This window comes from Phocoena sinus, chromosome 2, assembly GCF_008692025.1.
Source record: "Phocoena sinus isolate mPhoSin1 chromosome 2, mPhoSin1.pri, whole genome shotgun sequence".
NCBI classification, from domain to species: domain Eukaryota; kingdom Metazoa; phylum Chordata; class Mammalia; order Artiodactyla; family Phocoenidae; genus Phocoena; species Phocoena sinus.
This window is the reverse complement of record NC_045764.1, coordinates 64,932,097-64,953,422: the sequence shown is the minus strand read 5'-3', so window position 1 is coordinate 64,953,422 and position 21,326 is coordinate 64,932,097. Positions and strand designations below refer to the sequence as shown.

General features: G+C 35.8%; 1 protein-coding gene and 1 pseudogene across 1 annotated transcript in view; one reads left to right on the top strand and one right to left on the bottom strand.

Annotated features, from left to right (window-relative positions):
* The window catches only part of UACA (uveal autoantigen with coiled-coil domains and ankyrin repeats), an 86,824-nt gene that overhangs the window by 47,980 nt on the left and 17,518 nt on the right, over positions 1-21,326 (bottom strand). The gene's annotated exons all lie outside the window — the stretch shown is intronic.
* On the top strand, positions 3,806-4,253 carry LOC116746804 (annotated as a pseudogene).

Sequence of the window (21,326 nt, the reverse complement as noted above, 5' to 3'; positions counted from 1 at the left end):
ATATTACAAAGCTACAGTAATCAAAACAGTATGGGGGGGCTTCCCTGGTGGCGCAGTGGTTGAGAGTCTACCTGCCAATGCAGGGGACACGGGTTCGTGCCCTGGTCTGGGAAGATCCCACGTGCCGCGGAGCAGCTAGGCCCGTGAGCCATGGCTGCTGAGCCTGCGCATCCGGAGCCTGTGCTCTGCAACGGGAGAGGCCACAACAGTGAAAGGCCCGTGTACCACAAAAAAAAAACAAAAAACAAAACAAAACAAAAAAACAGTATGGTACTGGCATAGAGACAGATACTTAGATCAATGAAATAGAATAAAGAACCTAGAAATAAACCCTCACATATGTGGTCAAATGATCTTTGACAAGGGTGCAAAGACCACTCGGTGGGGAAAGGACAGTCTCTTCAACAAACGGTGTTGAGGAAACTGGATATCCACATGCAAAAGAATGAAGTTGGGCCCTTATCTTACACCATATAGAAAAATTAATTCAAAATGATTAAAGGCTAAATTTAAAGACCTAAATTTAACATCTAAATATAAAACTCCTAGAAGAAAATATAGGGGAAAAGCTTCATGACTTTGGATTTAACGATTCCTTAGATATGACACCAAAAGCACAGGCAACAAAAGCAAAAATAGACAAATGGGACTACATCAAACTTAAAAACTTCTGTACATCAAAGGACACAAACAACAGAGTGAAAAGGCAACCTAAAGAATGGGAGAAAACATTTCCAAATCATATATCTGATGAAGGTTTAATATGCAGAATATGTAAAGAACTGTAACTCAATTATAAAGAAACAAATAACCCAATTAAAAATGGGCAAAGGACTTGAACGGACATTTCTCCAAAGATGATATACAAATGACCAACAAGCATATAAAAAGATGCTCAGCATCATTAAATTAGAGAAATGCAAATCAAAATCATAATGAGATATCACTTCACACCCATTAGGATGGCTACTATCAAAAAAATAGAAATAGTAAGTGTTGACAAGGATGTGGAGAAACTGGAACCCTTGGGCACTGTTCGTGGGAATGAAAAATGGTGCAACCACTATGGAAAACAAGATGGAGGCTCCTCAAAAAATTAAAAATAGAACTACCATATGATCCAGCAATCCCTTTTCTGGGTATATATCTGAATGAATTGAAAGTAGGGCCTCAAAGAGGTATTTGCACACCCATGTTCACTGCAGCATAATTCACAATAGCCAAGAGGTGGAAGCAACCCAAATATCCATTGATAGATGAATGGATAAACAAAATGCAGTATATACATGCAATGGAATATGAATCAGGCATAAAAAGGAAGGAAATTCTGTCACATGCTACACCATAGATGAATCTTTAGGACATTATGCTAAGTGAAATAAATCCCAGCCCCCCAAAGATAAACACTGTATGATTCCACTTATATGAGGTATCCAAAGTAGTCAAATTCATAGAAGCAAAATGTAGAATGGTGGTTACCATGGTCTGGGGAAAGAGGAAAATGGGGAGTTGTTGTTTAATGGATATAGCATTTCAGATTTGCAAGATGAAAACCTTCTGGTGATAATTTACACAACAATGTGCATATACTTAACACTACTGAAAGATTCACTTAAAAATGGTTAAGATGGTAAACTGTGTTTCTTTACCACAATTAAAAGTAAAAATAATAAAAGAAACGCAATCTCTCACAATATCATTAGCATGATTCATATCAATTAATAAACTTTTTAAAAACAAAATTAAGAGGGTGAGGATATACATGAAACAAGATTGGCCATCAGTTAATAATTGTTAAAGCTGAGTTACAGGCTCATTGGGGTTCATTACACTAAACTATTCTCTCAACTTCTGTATATTTCATGCACTTTTGATACATGGTCCAATAAATCTGATGTATAAACTTTTAAACTATATTACATGCTTATTACCAAGACCCTTCACTGATTCATTAATATGGCAGGAAATGCAGTATATATCCTTCCCACTCAGTCTTCTCTGGATTAAAATGAAGCTATTGTCATTCACAGCCATATACTTACAAGATGAGCCCTGTGCCATCGAATGAAACCATTCTAAAAAGAAGCAGTAAGTTTTTTTAAAAAGCACTAATGTTTACCACATATTATAATAAATATATTTCTATACTTCAGTACTGCACTGGTTTGAAAAGAAGATATTCATCAAACTCAGAATGCAGCAAGCCAACACATTTATGGTAAAAGTCAAAATACAGCTATTTCTAGAAAATAAATATAACATTTTATTTATTTATTTCTAGAGAATAAATATAACACAAAGCAGTTATTTCACTAGGTGGAGCTAAATGGATGATAGCTTTAAACTCTAGATCACCATAAAGGAAATCACTTAAAAGTTCTGACAGTGATTCCCTCATGTTAGCATCAACTGCAAATTTGTAACTTTTTCAGAAATTAAATGATATTTTAAAAACTTTTAAAGTGATTCATCTTCAATGTAGAAAATCTATATTTAATTTTACATATAAAAACATAAATGGGGGCTTCCCTGGTGGCGCAGTGGTTGGGAGTCCGCCTGCCGATGCGGGGTACACGGGTTCGTGCCCCGGTCCGGGAGGATCCCACATGCCGCGGAGCGGCTGGGCCCGTGAGCCATGGCTGCTGGGCCTGCGCGTCCGGAGCCTGTGCTCCGCAACGGGAGAGGCCACAACAGTGAGAGGCCTGCGTACCACAAAAAAAACAAAAACATAAATGACCTATAATTCCACCATGCAGAAAAAAATTACTAAAAATTTTGTATATTAAGCTCAAATTTCTTCTCTGTTAAAAGGTTTAATCAAAATTTTTTAAACATAAATAAGTCCAACAGTTGTTTCATTTATGCAATATTTAGGATAGAAGGTCTCCTGAGAAGAACTTTATAGATGCAAATAAACAAGTAGACTTTAAAATATACGCCAATTCATATAAAGTACTTACATATTTAAGGGATGGACTCAACAGACCACACCTAATATGGAGACCAGTTTTAGACTCAAGGCAATTTTGGATACATTACCCAAAAGAGAAATATACAGGAAATATACAAAACTTTCATAGAAAACTGCTTAAAACCAAGAAAAGTCATGCTAAACAAGAGTATCTAATTCACAGATCTTCATCATTTTGGTGTCATAGACCCCATTAAGATCTGATGAAAGCAATGGACCTTATTTTAAAAATTATACATAAGCACAGAATCAGAAAATTTTACATTTATTTTCAGATTATTTCATTGATCTCCTCTCTACAAATATGGAGTCCATAAGCCCCAAGATCAAAAACCCCTAATATAGATAAGGAGAAGCAGCAAAAGAGTTTTGTCTTTTATATAATGTTTATAAAATAAGTACTGAATAACTGCCAAAAGATGGGATATTTGTTCAGTAAAAATTTACTGAGCATCTATGTGTAAAGGGATATGAATACTTGACTCAACATTCAAATATACATGATCATTTGATATGTGCTACACCACACGTTAGGTGCTGGATATACCATAGGGAACAAAACATACATGAGACGTGGCCTCAGGCAATTCACAGGAATAAAACCCAGTTACTTTCTTTAACTGATCTCACAATATGAAAAAGACACAGATATATATGTAAACATGCACATAATCATAATACACTGCTATAATACCACATTAATTACATGTAAGCTACAGAAGTAGTTCAAAAGAGGGAAATCAGAAAAAAATGTGTAGAAAAAAAATGACTAAACTATCTACTAAAAGATGAGTAGGGAGACGAGACCAGAGGCTGAACTCTGGATCTGACAAGATGGCTGGGCTACCCCTCAGGATTATCAAGGAAACCCAGCGTTTGCTGTCAGAACCAGTTCCCGGCATTAAAGCAGAACCAGATGAGAGCAACACCCGTTATTTTCATGTGGTCATTGCTGAGTCTCAGGATTCCCCTTTTGAGGAAGGGATTTTTAAACTTGAACTATTCCTTCCAGAAGAATACCCAATGGCAGCCTCTAAAGTAGGTTTCATGACCAAAATTTATCATCCTAATGTAGACAATTTGGGAAGAATATGTTTAGATATTTTGAAAGATCAGTGGTCCCCAGCACTGTAGATCCGCACAGATCCAGGCTTTGTGAAGTGCTCCCAATCCAGATGATCCATTAGCAAATGATGTAGCGAAGCAGTGGAAGACCAATGAAGCCCAAGCCATAGAAACAGCTAGAGCATGGACTAGGCTATATGCCATGAATAATATTTAAATCAATCCGATCGTCAAGTGTGCATCACTTCTCCAGTTCTGCCAAGACTTTTTTGTTTGCATTTAATGGACACGGTTTTAGAAACATTACAGAATAAAAGCCCAGACATCTTCAGTCCTTTGATGATTAAATGCCCATCAGCAAATATGTCTTGTCCTGATTCACTGTTGTAAAGCATGAGCAGAGGCTAGAAGTATCATCTGGATTGTTGCGAAACATTTAAAAGCAATGGCCCCTTTCTGCTTTTACGCGTTTCCCCCATCATGGTTTAAGTAGAAAGCACTGTGAATGAAGGTACTTGTCAGGGTTAGCTGCAGGGGGATAGGTGTTTTTATTTTTTTTTGGTGAGGGGGAAGTTAGTTTTATTCTAATTTTATGGGCTCCTTTCCCCCTCTTTTTCATGATCTAATTGCAGTGGTTAAAAGCAGCTAGCCGGTTCTTTAGAATATGCTCTCTAGCCAAGTCTAACTTTATTTAGATGCTGTAGATGGACAAGCTTGATTGTTTGAACCAAAATGGGAACATTAAACAAACATCACAGCCCTCACTAATAACACTGTGACTTTGCTGTCAAGTGTAGAATCCTCCCTTCAAGAAAAAGCTTGTAACCATTTTGTATGGCTTGTCTGGAAACTTCTGTAAATCTTATGTTTTAGTAAAATATTTTTTGTTATTCTAAAAATCAAAAATAATATAAAAATAAAAGATGAGTAGAGAAATCACCAGGTTTGAAATAGCACCACAAATTAGGAAACTAAACACAACTGTAGCCCTTTATGGTTTATGAAGCACTTCATATTCATGATATATCAATTTAAAAATCTATTCACATATGACTCCCATACACATTTGCAACCCAGGCTTCTCTATCTCCGGGCCCGTGTATTCAAATATCTTCTTGACAATTCTTCTTCAGTGTCTTAAAAGTGCCTCCATGTCCCAAACTATAAACATGTTCTTCCTCCTGAAATCTGATCCTATTCCAAGTTTCACTAACACAGTAAATGATACCATGATCCATCTAGTTGTACAAGACAGAAACCTAGAAATGAGTCTTGACACCTGACTCACCAAATCCCAGTGACTTTACCTCCCCATTATTACTCAAATCCACCAGCTCATCTCCAGGTCCATCGACATTACCCTACTTCAAGTTAGCACCATTCCTTCGCAGGATGACTGCATTAATCTCCTAAACAGGCTGTCTATATTCATTCCAGCCCCTTCCCTTGGATTCTCCACACTGTAGCCACAGTGATTTTCAAAATGAAAACCTAATCATACCACCACCACTACACCACTCCCTTCCAAATACCCTCTCCCACCTCGCTTAAAATCCTTCAGTAGTTTTCTGTTTTTGTAGGAGACAGACAAATTCCTTTATGATGTCTACAAATCCCTGAATGGTGTTACCCCTACTACCTCCCTCAGCCCCATCATATGAAATGCTAAGAGTGTTTCTCATATTATACGTGCAGAAATTGAGTCACTAGGAGATTACGGGATTTCGTATAAGGCAATTGCAGTTAGTTGCAGAATGATTAGAGAATCCTATTGTTAGGACTTTTTGTCCAGTCCTTTCCACTAATTAAGCTATTTCCATTTCTCAAATCATCTGAAAATAAATCTTTGATGTAAAAATGCAAGTATCTTTAAAAAATTTAAACATCATAAACTTAGATGTCCTTTACAGCAAAAAAAAAAAAAAGGGACAAAAATTCCCACATTTGCATATGCAAACTTTAATGAAGCACCTACTACATGTCATGCATGGCACTAGGGATATAGAAGTGAGCAAGACAGCCAAAGTCTCTCTCCTTTTTTAAACTACTTTATTAAAGTATCACTGACATGTAAAAAGCAGTACACATTTAATGTATACAACTCCATGAATTGGAGAATAAGTCTACTCCAGTGAAACCACCACCACCATCAAGGCCATAAACATATCAAAGTCTCTCTTCTAATGGAATTTGATGTTCTAAAGGAACAAAATAGGGTTAAACAACTAAGGAAAAAAAAAAAAACTATCAGGTGAGAATTGGGAAGGAGATGCGATAGAATGCTGGGGATAGATTATTGGGTTGGGTAACCCAGAAACTCCTGAGAAGGTGATATTGAAGATGGTATCTGAGTGAAAAGGAAGAGCCAGCCTGAGAGAATTTACATTTCAGAAGAGAACAAGCAATGAAGTGAGTTTGGCATGGTTGAAAGAAGGCCAGTTTAGCTGACTAATAATGAGTAAGAGGGATCATGGGATGAAGGGGCGGGGGGGGAGGCACTACCAGATCTAAAATGTGAGTTTCCCCAGTTTTGTCATCAAAATTTTTCAAAAGGGACTTATTCAGGAACTAAAGCAACTCTTCTTCATAAGGTTCTTTTGGCCACTTTAGAATCAAGTCTAAAAAAATAATTCATCCTACAGTGCTACTTTTTTTCACTTCCAAGCATTTATATTGAACAATATACAGCTAAGTCTTAACTTGCCTTGAAATGTTTATAAGATTAATCAATTATCTTAACATAATAAATATCATAATGTACCTCACCCACCTCAGACCTGGAAACCTAAACAAACTTTGCAATGAACTACACTAAAAAAAACCACCATAAAAGAGAAATAGCACCCCAAAAAACAGAATTTCACAATCACATCCTCAAGATAAGGCTCTTCAAGAAAAAGAACATAGAGGCAACTAAATAAAGTCTTCTCCCAGGGGAAAAAAATCCTAAATAAAAGCTAAACAACACATACATTTAGGCAAACCCCTAAATATCTAATTGAAACAAATTACAACAGACTTCCACGGTATCCTACAATTATCACCATTCCTGTTACTAAACCCAAGACGAGCTCTGCCACAACTGAAAATGGAGCAAACAGCAGAAAGCAAAGCTCATGAAGCATAAACATTCCTTGAAGATTAGGCTGCACAATTAAAAGCTGTTCTACAGTTCACTGGATTGGTGACAGAAATATCTCCCCCATTCCATTTAATCCAAAGATTATTTACTCTTCTTTCTTATATAACAGCAAATTAGAGCTTACATAATAGAAAAAGGAAAAAAAAAGAATGTTAAAATAAACCAGGGAGACAAAAGCTACGCATCCACTGTCTTCTTGCCAGACCCCAGACTCTCTTCCCTTTCTGATTTTTCCTTATCCTTATTTAATTAGGCCCCATCTTATCCTCTCAAGCCTTCCACTGTGTGATCTGAAAGTACTATATAGTCAGGACTCAATGGGACAAATAGAGGAAAGGGAAAATTATACCCCATCAATCATTTTTCTGATTAAGATGTTAACAGGCTTAATCCTGCTTTACTGGATTTCTCTACAAAAAAATGTTAAGCACAAAAAAGACAACAATAATAATAACTATTACTTAATAAATCTAACATCTTAAGGACTGAAGGTGCTATGAAATCTAAAAAAACTTTAAACAACTGGAGTCAAAAAGACTCAGCAAAAAAAAAAAAAAAAGAAAAAGAAAAAAAAAAAAAGACTCAGCACTGCTTTGATAAGATTTCCTAACCACCCGGTTTGATTCTATTCTAGTCTGTTGTATAAATACCAGACTGTCTACCCCTAACTATTGCAGGTATTTGCTCCTTTATTAGAACTGTCTAGGGACCCAAAAGAGATTATTTAAAATAGACAGGAAATTGCCTCTCCAATTTTAATAAGCATCATTTGTTTCATAATATTACTTATTTCACCCTTCCTCACCAGAAGCAGCATTAAATTCTAAAGTAAATACATATATAGATCTTAAACACAAAAAATTATAAATGTATATCATACAAGAATAGAGCTCTCAGGCTGGATAAATAAGATTTTGTTTAAGATTCCCTTTAAAATGTTAAGCAATTGGTTATCTGGGAGAAATAAATATAAACTTTTTCCTTAGAAAATTTTAGAAAAAAATGAATTCAAATTAGAATTCTTCAAATGCCTAAATGTCATGAGTGAAACTTTTTCAATAAAAACGTAAAAACAGAGAAGGGTCTATTATGCCTCCTACCCCACCTTACATACACCAATGAACAGAGTAATACCTCTGACGAGTTTTAACAAACATTTTGGCTAATGTTTGATATATATATATATATATATATATATATATCTCAAAACAGGAGGAAGCATTCTATGTTTATTCTTGATAAAGTAAAAAGCAAAACAGATACACTTAAAAAAGAGCCTCTGATGGGGTTTGACCACAGTGAAAAATAAGAGATATTTTTGTTTCTTTGGCTTTCTATTTTTTCTTGGCTTTGCAAAGAAACATTAGCTAAACAAAAATATGTTTGCTAGAACTCAAAAGACCCTTCAAGAATTGAACTAATAATAAATCTTACCATACTAGCCAGTATTTTTAAAATTAAAAGTGGGAAATATGAAGATACGTACAAACAGAGGGTTATAAGAAAATATATGTTTTTGTAAACACATTAGAAGTTAACTGCTTTTTTTAAATTATGAAATGAATAATAGTTCTACACATATGCATAACTCTTCCCACACAGCTTTTTAAGCAGGATTTCCTTCCAGTGAGTCTTAATATATTTCTCCCATATTAAAAATACATGACCAAATTAATAATGAGGAAGAATGAATACTCTCATGATATTTAGGTATACAACAAGAAAAAACAGCATTTAAAATAAAGATTCAGTTTCAAACTTCTTTAAGAAATACTTGTCACACTATAAGAACTCTCTAAGTCATATTGTTATTTCTACTTTCCAAATGGGGCATAAAGAAACTAAGGAATTTACAGTGTTGGACTGTGCAGCTACTATTAATCCCTTTCACTCCTGTAAGCCCACCCTTTGCTACATGACTTTGCCATGATTCCCATCAAAAGATGGCATTTATTTCCTCATCCCGAAAATCTGGGCTGGACTTGTAACTTATTTTGACAAATAGAATGTGGCAGAAGTGACCCTGTAGAACTTTGAATCTAAGTCTCAAGAGACCTTATAGCTTCCCCTCTTGGGATGCTGCTGACACCAGCGTAAACAAGTTAGTGACCCAGAGCATGAGAGAGCTTACGGGAGAAAGAGCCCAGCCACTCAGTCATGCAATCTACCATAAAGTGCCAGACACATCAGCGTGGCCAACTTAGACCACCCAGCACTATAGGCGCTACCAGATGACTTGGCAACCACATGAGTGACCCCAGACAAGAACAGTGGAACAACCATGCAGCAGAGCCCAGCGCAAATTGCTGACCTATGAAGTCAGCAGCAAGTAAAATAGCTGTTGTTTTAAAACATTTAAACCTAGGACTGTCTGAATCCAGGGCCTAGACTGTCTCTACTAACAAAAGCTGCAATTCACTATTTGGTTGGGAAACAAATACATCTTGTACTCTAACTCAATTTTACAGGTACAAGAGCAATCAAAATAAAAAATAATAGTTTACATTTTTTTAACCCATGATCTAAAAAAAGGTGATGAGCTGGACACAGAAATACCTTTTTAACCATCTTAAAAGAAGGAAAATAGATACATACAATGAATTCTGCAATTGTAATAAATGAAGTTGATCAAATTTTATAGAAAAAATACTTTCTCTTCATTCCCAAAGATACACAAGTATTCATTTAAAAACTAACAGCATTCGTATATATTTTATCCATAAAAACTGAACTCAGCATGTGATCTAAAAATTCTGAATGTCTGTGCAATGAAACAATTAAGAAATTATTAAATTTTATGAATCTAATAAAATATGTGGCTTTCAACAATAAAACATTGCTACTGTAATGTTTAATAAGTATACATTCCTACTTGAATGGAAATACTGAACTAGCAGTGGACCATAACACAGCAAGGACTGCAAGCACCATTTCTATGTATTCTTTAAGGGTTGACAAACATTTTCTGTAAAGGGCTACATGGTAAGTATTTTAGGACTTGCAAGCCATGCAGTCTCTGTTGTAACTATTCAACTCTGCCACTGTAGAATGAAAACAGCCACAGATAATATACAAAAAAAAAAAAAAAAAAAAAGCATTGCTGTGTTACAATAAAGCTTTATTTATATATATAAAAAAAAAACAGGCAGTGGGCCACAGTTTGCCAACCCCTGTTTTAGATGCTCAAATATCTTCAGCCAAAATACATCTAGTTTATTAGTTGTGATCAAGCTAATTTGTTTGCTGCCTTACCACGAGACCTATTAGAAAGTACTCTCTGTATTCATACTCTACTCTCTGCAAAATAGCATTGTGTACATATGAGGGTAAATTTTATATAACAACTTGGCTCTGCTATGATGACCAGTTGTTTGGTCAAACAGGAGTCTAGGTGTTGCTATGAAGGTATTTTGTAGATGTGATTCACATCTGAAATCAGCAGACCTAAAGTAAAGGAGATAACCCTTGATAATTTGGGGTAGGCCTCATCCAATTACTTGAAGACCTAAAGAGCAAAATCTAAAAATTCCCAGAGAAGAAGCAATCCTGCCTCATGACTGTAACACAGAAATCCTGCCTGAGTTCCTAGCCTGCCGGCCTGCCTTACACATTTCAGATTTTTCAGCCCCATACCCATGTAAGCCAATTCCTTAAAGGAAATAAATCTCTCTCTTAGATATAGATATCTATGAGATACAAATATATAGATATCTCCTATTAGTTCTATTTCTCTGGAGAACCCTGATTGATACAATATATTAAGGTAATATGACCTTAAATTTTAAAAAGGATATACTCTGATATTTGTGCATTATCCAAAACTATGTGAGAAAGTTGTGGTAGACAGTATTATTATTTGGGATTATTCAATCCCCTACTTCCTTGCAAGATGATTATATACATACAGCCACATGTAGATGTGTGACTTGTGCATATCTCACAGGGAAAGAATAAGACGTCCCTGGGTTATTGATTTGGGGACTGCCCATGTCATATGTTTTGGCCACATAGAATGTGAACAGATGTGATGTACATCACACCTAAGCAAAAACTTGAAGCAGCAACACAAATTTGGGCCAGCCTTCTTGCTTCAGTACTTTGTCAAGAGATTTCATATGCGGGTTGTTCCTTCAGCCTTGGTTCTGGAGGGGAGTCACAGGCTATTTCTACAGAGCTGACTCACAGTCTACAACATAAAGTCAGTAGGAAATATAAGCTTGTTATTTTGAGAAACCACTGAAATGCGGAGGTAATTACTACAACAAAGCTGAACACTGTAGAAACTGGTACCAGAAGTAGGGTGCTACTTTCATCACCACCACCACCAAAAATAATATAAGTATGTGATGTAGGCGTTGAGGCCAGTTGTTTGGTCAAACAGGAGTCCAGGAGTTGAGGCCAGGTGGCAGACAGCAAGGAAACTGTAATGGCAAACCACATAGTGTAGTGGTAAATAAAACTGTTAGGTATAAAATATTAGACAACTTGGTGAAATGATTGGACTTGTGATTGGCATCTAAAGTGGGAGAGGGGCAGTCTTGCAGGACTGAGCCCTTAACCTGTAAGGTCTGAGTTAATTCTGGGTAGTGGCAGAATTGAGTTACCTTATAGGACACCCAGTCGGTGCCCACAGAGAATTGGAGAATTGCTTGGTGTAGAAAAACCCACACATATTTGGGAGTGCAAAAGTATTCAGTGAGTTGTGAGTAAAGGAAACAAATGTTTTCCTTTCACCCAGTAAACCCTTTCAGTGGAACAAAATGGCTTGGAGGGGAACTCCCCACAGGAAGAGACTAAGGATGTGGTCCCACAGAAGCCTGATCAGTTCAAGATAATTGTATTGATGTCTAGAGAAAAATGCATACCTCAAAGAACTGAGGATACAGCTAGCGCATGGCACGTGGATCTGACTAAAATCAAATAGATAAGAAGACAAAAGACAACTTCCCAAACAATCCACAGACTGAGCTAAGGGTCTGTTACTCTTCTAGACCATCTTTGGGTACCCAAATTTCTGTAGACAAGCAGGCCAGGAAAGCTGCTCAGCACTTACCTCATTCCCCAGCTAAGAAGGGTACACCCTCCAATACTCTGTTCCAATACGGATGAACATGGTATATTAAAGGAAATACCTCACGGAGGGCATAGCCCATGGCCACGGAAAACAGCGGACTAGAGCGCCTCACACAGGACCAAAACCAGGGCCTAATCAAGGAACATCCCCTAGTGCCAAGAAAAGGAGGCCTCACTCTATTTACCCAAGAATATTCTTACAATTGCCAAGGACAATTGTAGTGTGATTGCTATGTGCCTCTATTCTTCCCCTTTCTTAACAGGAGGGTTTACTGTGGATAGCCTATCCCTGCTCCAACATTGTATCTTGGAGAGATGGAGGATGGAAGATAACTGGTCTCTGGGTCAAGAAAATCTACATACAGAAATGATGTAGAAACTCTAAGGACTGAAAGAAATTCTTGGGGTATTTTTCTCGAGGAAGGGATAAATAAATCTAGTATGCAGAAGGGAAGAAAGTTAATATTTGTAATCAAGAGGACAGATTGTGGTAGATTATATTATTGTTCACTCTTTACCATGCCCATCCTTGGAAGAGGCTATACAGCCCTGCCCATTAATTTATAACTTGCCTATACCTCCAATGGGAACAATATTTGTCCCTGTGCCTCGCTAACTTTGAGCCTAGCCACATGACATGCTTTGGCAGTCATGAAGCACTCCGCACCTGAACAAAAGCTTTAAGAGATACCACAAGTTTCAGCCGGCCCTCTGAGTTCTCAGTACCACGTAAATGGCAGGTCCACACAGAGGCTGCTCCTTCAGTCTGGGTCTTAGAATGAAAACATGTGGAGTAGAGCCCCTCTGCACAGGCAGCCCAGAGTCTATGTGTAATGTAATGTGATTATAAGCCACCAAAATTTGGGGGTTATTTGTTGCTGTAGCAAAGTTGATTAATACAGAAATCAAATGAAGCAAAAGGTAAAAAGGGGAGGGATTTTGCGATGCGTAGCTATTATTTTGGTAGCTGAATATAGTGCAAGATGCCTGTGGTTATAGACTAGGGCAGTTAGTGAAGGATCTATGTTTCTGTACCAGCTAGGGGTATGAGTAAATACAGATTACTAAAAGGATAAATAAGTTCAGTTTAGTTGTTGGAAGTGAGGTTGTGGCAAAAATAAAAATAAGGTTGCAAACCTTATAAATTAACATTTATTATTAATAATAAGCACTTCATATACACTTCACGTAGTCCTCAACTATAAGCAAAAAAGGCTGTTATTATCATCTTCATTTTCCGTATAAAGAGAAACTTAGAGAAGTTTACTGACTTGCCAACGTTAAATAGCTACCAAGTGACACAGTAAAAATTCAAATTCAAGACTATCTAATTCTAAACTTCAATTTTTTTCTATACCATGCTGGCAAAAAAAAAAGGGTACAGATTATTTAATAATCATTCCATAGAAGGGTTACCTTGGTTTTATACTTTTTACCAATTCTACAAAATGGATGCGAGAGAAAGCCGATACCATGAACTCAGTTCTAAGTCTGAATCTTATTAAATAAATATATTATTCATAAGGAATTTCTTCTTTTATACTCTAAGATGTTCTTATTAATGTGACAACCAAGATTCCAAAATAATACACCTTTTATTTCTACTGAATACATTTTCTTAAATTCAGACTACAGTAATTCAGAATTTTGAAGATTCAGATTAAGTGATGGCCTAAATTTACCTTGCTGATATGAAAAGGATTTCTCAAGTAAATCAATAATGCATTAAAATGATCGGTGATGCATTTTAGATTAAAGGAATATTTTAAACACTTTATAAACCATTTAATAGCCCTTACCTCACCCATATAAACAAAAAATAAGAGGTTTTTAAAATTATATAACACAAACTCATGGTAGAAAAATTATACAAGACTAATACATATTCAAAACAAAAGCAGCAAAGACAACCTAGCAAAACCATCATTAAGGGATAATAACAACTTTATATTTTGTTACACATTCTTCCTCATTTTCAATACCTAGATATATATTTACTTTTAAATCAAAATACACACATTTCATTTAAATGGTTATTCTTAATATGCGTTCAATAGAATTGCTTACAAATGAATGTTCCTAACTTGGAGAATTCCAAAGTGTATTCAAATATCAGTCTTTCTGGCTCCCCCTGCTGGACACTAAGAGAAGCTTTTTATTATTATTATTAAATTCGTTTAAACACTCAATCTCAGAGAAGCACTAATTTATCATTATTATAAACATCTTTGGGAACTTGTCTGAACATACAGTTTGGCCAGAAAGAGTACAATGGTCTATTGTTGAGGGCACTCGCTCCTACTAGCCAACAGGGATTTGGCATGAGAAAATCCGGGACTAAGTTCCCAGTGAGTTCCCAGCTTGATTACTTATTTGCTAACGACCTTGGTCAAATTATTTATGCCTTCGGAGCTTCAGTTTCCTCATCTGTCAAATGAAGGTAATATCAACCACCTCATTAGTCATAAGGATTAGAGTTAACAGAACAAGTGCAAAATAAGTGGCAGTTAAGTATTATGCTGCCACCACCACCACCAAGGAGCTGAGTTGTGGTTACACAGCGTAACTCCTTAAGAATTACTACACAGCAATCAAATGCAAAGAGATTAACTTTTAAAATGTAAACTTACTGTATTTACACTCTTTTAATAACTTCCTGTTGCTCTCAAAACCAAATCCTTAACATGACCTCTAAGATTCTTCACAGTCTGGTCCCTACTGACCTCTGAAGTGTAATCTTGAAGCTGGATACTCTTCTCCCAGCCCTCTAATCTCTTTTCATAGTGAAGTTCTTCAAAAGTACCAGGTTCCCTCAGAGAGTACCTGATTACAGCATTTCCTTCCTCTATGATACTTAACAATAACGCATTTTTTTAGATCTCAGCTCAGCTTTTGCAGAGACACTTTCTCTGACTTCCCAGACCAAGTCGGACCTTCACTATTATGTATATTATGGTATACCTCTCCTTCACAGAGCTTATTACACAGTGCTGTAGCTTTATATTTAAACGTGTTAGCACTGTAATACTGTCTCCCCGCCTTGTCTGTCTACAAGTTCCTCAAGATCAGGGAGTAGCACTCCATATCCTCACAACCTAGCCACTTGACTGCATAAAGCAGGCACTTAAGTATCTGTTGAGTGACTGAATAAACAAATTAACAGATAACTGAAATCAAAGAATTCTTTCTAAACCTGACTACTTCACATACAAAGGTAGCCATATAAATATAAAGCAACATTATGAATACTTTCCTTTGTATTACTTCTCAGGCAAGCTGCTCATAAAGTCTGTTCATAAAATCTGATAGACAATAATATACAGAAATATCTTTAACACATATACTCAAAGAAAATGTTGTGCCTTTCAAAGAGAAGAATTTTTAAGAGCACAGAGACCTAAACATATGATAGTCCTTTAACACTATTTGATTTAAATTTTTTTAAAAAATTAATGTCTGTGACTTGCTTTTGTAACAAATATTCAGCTGAAAATTTGTCTGAAATTGAGTGTTTTACACTGTACTACAGAGTTTTACTTTTCAAGGGAACCTGTGGTTGCAAAATAGTAGAGCTAGCAATAACCAGCTAAAAGGTGTGCTTCGTGGCTTCTTTCACAAGTATTGTACTATTTTAAACCAACACACACCTCCAATTGCCTTAAAGAGTGAGAACTTTTTATAGATTTAATTCCTTCCTTAAATAGTAAGCATTCCCAAGTATATAGTAAATTTTGGCCCCAAATGGCTTTTCCTCTATTCATTTATACCAAAGCCAGAAAACAAGGAAAGCTCCAACCAAAAAAAGCAACAAGGTTTGCAACACATCTCCTAGACTCAAATCTTATTTGATAGAATATTTGATAAATTTATTTGATAGATGTATTAGATAGATTTTTGTCTTTATTTGATGATTTTAGCAAATCCTATGACTGCAAAATAGTAATTGTTACTTTATCCCCAGGAGCTGCATTGTGATGTACAGAAAATCTAAAAATTTCCTATGTTATCATTCAATCAAAAAATAGAAATGAAGAGTGGGAGCACAACTGAAGTACCTATGAACATACTGGAATGAGAGCAGAGGTGCATTTAAGAGGGAAGGTTTTCAGGAATTCAGGTACTGACCATGCAGGGACAATCCAAGGAAGATGACAGGGACACCAAGTCATCAAAATACAACAGCTTTAAACATTTGAATGGTATGACTCATTCCCACTCTTCTGATGCTACCTTTACCAGGCAAGCTTCTGATAAACTTGCTTCACTATAGGGGTAGACTGGATGGAGGTACCCAGCCCACTAGTCAACTACTTAGTTCTCATTACACAATAATAAGATGACACTTAATACCTCAATGGACTTTCAGTGTTCCTCAGCTTCTTCTAATTCAATCAAGATTGAGTTTCTGCTTAAACAAGCCTAATGTGAATTTATCAAAGTGACAAAAGGTATTTCCTGACAACAGGAAATTGGGTCTTCCCTAACAAAACTTTTAATTCAAACTTTTAGAAGACATATAATACATGAGCAACACAGAGGAAAGTGTAAAAAACTGTGAATGGCACTGATTTTCTCACTAGCTTAGAAGCATACTCTTTGCTGATCTTTTCATAATAAAACTAAATCTCTCCAAAATTCAGGTTTTAAAAGTACATACCCAATCATTCTCATTTACCTTGGCTTTAATTTTCTTCTGAGCTAGAAATAAGATCACAGAGCTCAGTACATTGAAAAGGCATGCAAACATTAATCTAGGTTGTAAGGGCACAATTTTAAGGAATAAACATTCAGAAAAATAATGGAAGGAAATAACCAAAGAGTTAACAGCTACAGAATGTGGGATTAAAGAAGACTTGAATTCTTTATATTTTCTGTATTTTCTGAATTTTCAACAATGAATATTGTTCTATTCAAGCTTCTTTACTTGCAAGAAATAAAACACCCATGCAGTTGCCTTAAGAAAAACGGGATTTATCATAAAGATAGAGCTGCAAGAAAAATCTCACAGAAAACCATAGTTGAGCTGAGCCCTACAAAGTCTGGAGCTAGGGGTGGCCCTGGCATCACTTCTGTTCCAGGAACCTCAAGAAGATACTGAGAGGAGCTGCCCACCAATGCTCGGCCATATACGTTGTTCAATTCTAGTCCATCCATGTCTTCCACTCTCACTATCAGCCACAGACATGCTTCCTTTGCTTCCACTTTAAACTCCAAATTACCTTCATTTTAAGCATAAGGCTGTGGTTAAGGTATAAGAGGGTTAGGAAAACAGGCAGCTTTTGCTTAAGGACTGAATTTTACTTTTTTAGATTATGAATTGAATACATACCCATGGTTTTTAGAAAGAGCCAACAGTATAGAGAAGGCAATATAAAAAGGAAAAGGTTCCCTCCTCTTTCCTGGCATTTGGGGCGGGGGGAGTACCCTATAAAAGGAAAATTAATATTTATGTTTCTAAAAATTGTAAAAATATTATTTAACAAAGAGCAATATCCATAGTTTTTCCTCACTTTATTACATAAACGATTGTACAATTAGAAAATGCACATAATCAAAACAAATAGGTTACTTTAAAATTATTTGACATTGCATCACACAGAAATAATATGAAGCACTATAAAACTGATTGGTTCCATTTTAAATAGATATTTTTTCTGAACTTTATTGTCCACAGAGCAGATAAATTTATATTGACCACCTATTTATAAATTATTTGAAATACTTCATCATGGTAGAAATATTTTCATTTCTAATACACTTTTCATCTGTCCTGCTCAGATTAAACTGGCTAAAATGAATATAATTGAGAAAATGTTCTCAGAAACGAAAAACTCCAAATATACATTAAGGTAGTGACATTTAATTTACTGAATACCCTCAAACTGTCCTAGAACTTCTACTTGATATGGACAGCTATCTCAGATGGTGGTTTTCAAGTCTTTTTAATTTCAGAAACTTTCTTCAAAGAAGTCCTGAAATAAACAAAGAAGAGCAGTTTCTCTTTGAAGGTAGGGTCCCTTTCCTGGCTGTATTCTTCCTTTGTCCTCTATCACCTAAAATACTCCACAGGGCAGCTCAGCCAGAATGTAGCAGGCAAGCGATCTGCACCAAAATGACCTGGTGCATGTGTTTATTCAACATGCAGAATGACACCACTCTAAATCTAAACCCATCCCTTAAAGTGTGGTCCAGGAATATCTTTGAGAACCCCACATTCCTGTACCCCTTAAACACAGGAAACTATTTTTAAGAGTTTAATGAAGAATTTGGTGTATACTTTTCCAATTAAAATAAAAATCTCCACTAACCAAACTAGGATTATACTAATAGGCTGTCCTCCAACTTGCTTTTTTCACATAATGTATCTTGGATATCTTGACATGTCACATATATGTAAATATGGAGATTTTTCACAATCTAAGTGATAATTTCTAAAGATTTACAATTTTCTATAATCAGAGAAACGTTTTAAAAAGGAATGAATAACAAATGTTTCAGTTTTGCTATTTTTGTTATTTTGAGTACTTTGAATTGATTTTAGAATTTAATGTTGGGGATTATAATATTAATATTGTACTGGAAGATACCTTTATGGGACATACCCTCAGTTTGGTGTTTGGAAGTTAACTGGCAGATTTCTAAATTGGTTAATTAGTTTAATTATAGTTTTCATGTTTTGGAAATATTTAATAACTCTTAAAAGCAATTTTGAATTTTTCATATATTTTACATCAGTTAAGTAGCTGTATATGAAGAATAATTTGAATTTGGCATGAATAAGTAGTTTTCAAATTAATTAGTACACTTTAAGTATTATTTTATAGTCAAATTATAGCAAACTATTCTAACAATTGTATTTCACTATACAATTGGAATTAAGATATTTTGTATTGATTTTAATAAAATGGTGGCATATTCAACAGCTTTCAAATAATACTTTGTTTTTGAGAAATTATGGAGCTTAGTTAAAATTCAATATCTTTATTATCATCTTAACAGAGGACTGTAGTTATTTGTATTGCAGCGATTATTCTAACTGGAGTTAATAAATGCTCATGCTTATAACCTCTTGGCTGATGGTGACAGAGCTCATGACTTTGCTAAAGGCAGGGCTAGGCACTGTGTGTAATATGAGTTTCAGTTCACTGGTTCTCAAATGCTGCCTAGTGATACTCTCAGGCATTGTGAGAGGTACGAGGGTGGCTCATATCCATTACCATATTTTTCTGAGTTTCAAGGATGTTTAACGATGAGCAAGTCTGAGTTCTAGAACAGTTGTGGTGCTTTAAAATCATTACTGTTCTGAGCTGACAGACGAATTTGAATAGGTGGCTATCAGGGCTCAGAGTGTGAGAGTGTCTTGGAAGATTTTCTGTCCCTTTTGAGTGTAGCAGGACCCTATTTGGGAACCACTTCCATATTGTGAACAAATTAAGAAGAGCAGAACATTTCATCCAAAGTCTTATATAAAGTATATACATTGAAGAGAAAAATAACTGCATTCTCTTGAGGTCAAAATCTTAAACTTTATGTTACATTCTTTCTAATAAGTTTTATTCAGTTTTAAATTTGCACAGTATTTTTCTATATTTAAAAACACTTGCTAGGGCTTCCCTGGTGGCGCAGTGGTTGAGAGTCCGCCTGCCGATGCAGGGGACACAGGTTCGTGCCCCGGTCCGGAAGGATCCCACGTGCCGCAGAGCGGCTGGGCCCGTGAGCCATGGCCGCTGAGTCTGCGCGTCTGGAGCCTGTGCTCCACAATGGGAGAGGCCACAACAGTGAGAGGCCCACGTACCGCAAAAACAAAAAACAGAAAACACTTGCTAAATCTACATGTATACAATATAATTTTTTTAAATATAAGATGGTTAGTTATTTTTAAAAGAATATCTTTTGTACTTCAACCACAGCCTTTTACTTAAAATGTAAGAAATTTTTTATAAAAGAACAAGATCAGCCACAGTACTTAAACAGAAACCAAGCCACGTTCAGAGGTTCACGTCTACAAATAAATAATTTGCTTAGACTTTTCTAGTAATATAGATATAACACAGCCTCACATATTTTGTAATTTGTTATTCCCTATTCACCTTTCTCCTGGAGTTATCCTTACTGTTTTGGGGGAAAGATGAGTTTTTAAATAGATCCATGAGTTTATTATTTTAAAAGGCCAATTTTTAAACATTGCATTATTTCTCAAGTGAGAGTATATGGAAAATGCAGAAGAAAGTTTTTAAATGGTCTACAATAAAATTAATTTATATTAATTAATGGCAATAAGAAGAACTATTATGGTTCTGTTTTGGGGGGTTGTTTTTGTTTTAGTTTCTGCATCCTGGACTATTAAATTAATCTACTAATTGGCCTCCCCACTTCTACCCTTGTCCCCCTTGTCTACTTGTAAGCTACAGTCTACTCTTCACACAGCAGTCAGAATATTTTTTAAAACATAAGTCAGATCGTGTCCTTTGACATGACAATATTCCTTTGCTTAAAACTCTCTAGTAGTTAGTATTCTTGCCATAAATATTTAACCTGAAAGTAATTATTAGGAAGAAGTCAAGCAAACCCAAATCGTGGGATGTTCTGTAAAAGGCAAACAAACAAACAAATAACTGGCCTACTGGACTCTTTAGATTGGGATCCAAACACAATCCAAAATCCTTACTAATATATGATCCGGACCCCCAAGAGATCACTGATAAAATTTCCTTCCACTTTCTCCCCTTCACTCACTTCACTCCAATCTTCATGGCCTCCCTGTCTTTGAATTATGAAGGCAGCAAATACAATCCCATCTCAAGGCTTTTTAACAAGACTTCTGCCTAGAATTATTAGTAATTAAGAGGAAAAAGCAGACTCCATTCCCTCCAAAAATCTTACTGTATCACAATGTATCAGTTTTCTATTGCTGCAAAACCAAACACAGAGATTTAAAATAGCTACCACGTATTATTGCTCATGAGTCTACATGTCAGCTGGGCAGTTCTGCTGTGCTGGGTGAGACTGAGTAATCTTGGCTATGCATGTGTCTGCAGTCAAATGGCCCATGACTGGTCTAGAATGGCCTCTTTC